The following is a 4,216-nucleotide window of genomic DNA, read 5'->3' on the forward strand; positions in this document are numbered from 1 at the left end:
CTTTTAAAAGGTTATATCAATTTCATAATTTAGATGAAAGTTTCTTCAACATTAATTTTTTTTATTATTATCGTAAGGAGAAAATTCGCATTTGCTATTATCTATCCTGGTCAAGCACTTGGATCATAAGAGTGTTGCCATGCAGCCTTCTTTACAAGTAGACATTGTTAATGTCACAGAACGACTTGGACAAAGCGCAATGCAGCGAGCCACAGTTGCTAACATTGGTGCAACATCTGACTTGATGAAACATTTACGAAAATGCCTGCAAAATTCATCCAAATTTTCAAACCCCGGGGTGGCAGTGATGGATGGAATGCTGATCTTCAGTTTGCCTTGGAAAAATGCATCTCACAGCTCTCAGATAAGGTCTGCAGTTGTTCCTTAAGTTGACTTCATTTTTAATATACGGAATTTGATGGATGAACTAGTGCAATAGTGCCACAGAAACTTGGCTTTTGAAACTTTAAACCATCATTTATAATATGAGGTTATGCTATGTAAACTGTTTCAGGCTTTTCCTGATGCTCTATTCCACCAATTGCTTGTAGCAATGGCCCACCCAGACCATGAGACTAGATTTGGAGCGCACTGTGTTTTCTCTATCTTGCTCATATGCCATCCTTGTTTTCTCCTTGGTCAGACCAGGATAAGAAAACCTCTGAAGCTGTTTCTGAAATTTTGGGTGCATCAGCAACACAAAAGAGGAGTAAAGGTTTCTCCTTTCTGGGTGAAAGAAAAGATAGTGTCGATGCCGTGGATGGAAAATTGTGGGAAGAAGGCAATGCAATTTCAAATGTGGGTGAAAAACATGATTCTCATGATCATTTAAACAGCTTCACATGATTCTCATGATCATTTAAACAGCTTCAGGTTGTCAAAGAACCATTTCAATCTAAAAATCCTTTGGGCTTAAAACTTGCACAGATCCATATTATCTTATGCTTAATTTTTATCAAATAAATGAGGATGATGAGATTCAAACTCATGACCGTTTGGTTATTAAAACTTTGATACCATGTCAAAGAATTATCTCAATCTAAAAACTTAAGCTTTTAGGTGAGGTCTCATAATATAATTTATATTATTTTCTAACACAAGCATGCTGCTCTGGATGGAAAAATGGTAAGGAGCTCCAAAGATTTTGCATTTGAGATTTCATTTAGTTCTCAGCTGGGATCTCCTTTTCACATCCTTTCTAAATGGTCTCATGTAGTTGAATGTTTGCTGGCAGCTAACTTCCCTTCGATTGAGTAGCCATCAAATCAGTCTTTTGCTTTAATCATTATGGGTTAAGGCAACATCTGCAGAGAATATGCCCACAAATTTTGAGGCCATGAGCCATACTTGTAATATCGCTTTGCTTTCCACACGATCTAAGGTGAGAGGATTCATTTACTTCAATCTCCTCTCAGTTATAATAATTCTTAATTTATCAAAGTATATCCGGCAATTCCTTTTGAATCTTTTGAACTTACAATGATACTTCAAGCCAGCAACTTTTTTTTCTTTTGCAATGATACTGACATTGAATCTGAAGAAGAAAATTGCTGCGAGGGGCTTCTGCATAGCCAGAAAAAAAGTTTAATGTCTTGCCATTTCTTTCAAATCACCCAGCTTAAGATAAATGAAGAATTTTATGCTTTTTATTTGATGATTATAATTAGCCTGTATGTTGATGGATACAGGCCTCAAGTCACATGGCACTAGTTCGGTGTTTTCAGCTGGCACTCTCTCTTAGGAGCATCTCCCTGGCTCAAGAAGGTTAGTTGAATCTGTTAGTGCATGGTAAATTGGTAATATGTTTTGATTGTAGGGATTGACAACATTTGCTCTCTAATTCCTCTTTTCTCTTTGGCTAAAAGGTCCCTGATTATTGATTTCTTAATTGCCCTTGAAGTTAATTTTCTGAAATTATTGGATTGGTTATGTTGGTGCAATTTACTTCCGATACCTGTTTCCTGCATCCATATCTAAGCAGGTCTGCAACCATCTCGTAGAAGGTCACTCGTCACCTTGGCATCATTCATGCTTATTTTTGCAGCAAGGGCAGGAAATCTTTTAGAGCTAATTCCTTTTGTTAATTCCTATCTAACAGAAAAAAACAATTAGTTCACTTTTCCATTACCATTTAGAAGGAAATGTTTTGTTTTTGTTTTTCTATGACTATGACATGTTTCCCGTGGAGCTTTTGTTAATATATTTGCATCAATTTATGAATATTATGGCAGGCAAACCCTTATCTTGAATTAGTTGAAGATATCAGGCTGCAGGCTGTTTATGTAGAATCTGATGACGGGAAAATAGCATAGGGATCAGAGGAGGAGGATGTTGCTGCTTTAAAATCTCTTTCACATGTGGAAGCAGATGATAGTCATTTGAAGGAAACCCTGACATCCCAATTCATGCAAAATTTGTCAAATTATCAGAGGTGATGTTCTTATTTATATTTATCCAATTTCTTAACAAGATCACTAGTGAATCCCTCTTTCCTAGATCTGATATAGGATTAGCCACATTTGTGTCATGTAAAAATTAGAGAATATATTAGGATGAATTATCAGGCATTTATATTTGCGGTGTTTATCAAAATTCACTCATTTATTTTCATTATTTTTCCAGGATGAATTAGCAGGCATAAAACAACAACTTCTGCAGGAGTTTTCACCTGATGATGCATATCCATCAGGAACTCCCCTGTTTATGGATACACCTAGGCCATGTTCCCCTCTTGCCTGAATGGAGTTTCAGGCATTTGAGGAGGTAACATCATTAAGTTAATGTTTTCCATCTTACAGTTAGCATCCGTGGTGACAGTTCACTTTATTTATTGGGTGTCTCTCAGATCATGCCTGCAGCTGCCTTGACAGATGATGACACCTTCACAGAACTTAATGGAAGCCAGTCAGGTCGCAGAACATCAATGTCTGTCCATACACTTGACATCCTAAGCGTCAAAGAACTTCTGGAACCATTAAGGGGAGCACTTCCTGTTTCTTCATTTCTTTTTCAACACTTAACTGCTTGGTGGATGGAAATGTCATTCCTTTTCTGCATTTCTTTCCCATTTTATGCTGTTTAGATCCGTGATCCTCAGCGAGGAATGGTTGTGGAATGTATTGAAAATTGCAAATTTAGGAAAGTTCAAAAAAGTAAAGAGTTGTTCAAAATTACCTGTTCCTTACGACCAGATGAAGAGTCAGTGTGAAGCTCTTGTAATTGGGAAACAGCAGAAAATGTCAATACTGCATAGTTTTAAGCATCAAGCAGAAGCCAAGGTTTTCCCCATTGAAGAAGAAAAGAAAGACACCTCAGTCCATGATGTGGTGAGTCCGTTTACTTCACAGATACAGAGTCACAGACCATGCTTGATGAATATATTGCTTTTTCGAATTGATTCCCTTCTGTCCTGTTTTGTCCCTTTGCAAGAACACAGTTGCATCAGTCCTCAGGTTTGGTGGTAGTGACGATAAAATCGAAACTAAACTGTCACTAAAAATAGCAACACCAAGAAGAACAGTAACAGTAACGCCAATATTTGATGTTGTAGTTATCACCATCATTGTTTTCACTATTATACCTGAAGTTTTAGACATCCGGAAGTTTCCTGAAAGTTGGTGAATTTTGATCTCTTGTCCTTCACTTTGGCTTTGGATTTCGCTGTTCTGAAGGGCTCCACTATAATTTTTTGCCTGATTAGCCTCAGAGCCCTTTTACCTTCATTTAATTTCTTGGGGGCATAACCTAGATATATTGTTATCTCAGTGAATACATAATTTGATGAGAAACAATAAATGAAAAGGAATTAAAGCAGGAAAAAAAGAAATTTTTAGAGAAAAACTTTAAGAATTAAAAAAAAAAATGAGGTTGGAAAATATGACCTTATAGTATAGCCTGATTCTCCAGCTTTGTCTTGAGTTGCTTCCTTATTCATATTTGAGGAGAGAATCTGTTAATGAAGTTGAATTCTGCAATTTTTTTTATTTAATTTATAAAAAATTGTACATATAAATAATATAACCCTAAAATATTTTATTATTGGGCTCAACTCAGTAATTAAATCTGTTTAACATAAATAACTCAAATAAATAAAATAATCAATAAAATAAACCTAAATAAGCTTAGTTTTCTAATAAAAAAGTGATGGGTTAAGCCATTTTATATTGTTTCTGTCTATATGCTCTCGTTTAACTTATTGTGTGGTGTGATATCCTCA

The 4,216-nt window shown here is 35.8% G+C and overlaps 1 pseudogene; it reads left to right on the plus strand.

Moving 5' to 3' along the window:
• The first annotated feature begins 261 nt into the window (after positions 1-261).
• Positions 262-3,507, plus strand: LOC118038593 (protein SEMI-ROLLED LEAF 2-like; annotated as a pseudogene).
• Positions 3,508-4,216: the final 709 nt, after the last annotated feature.

Source organism: Populus alba, chromosome 17 (genome assembly GCF_005239225.2).
Source record: "Populus alba chromosome 17, ASM523922v2, whole genome shotgun sequence".
Taxonomy (NCBI): Eukaryota; Viridiplantae; Streptophyta; class Magnoliopsida; order Malpighiales; family Salicaceae; genus Populus; species Populus alba.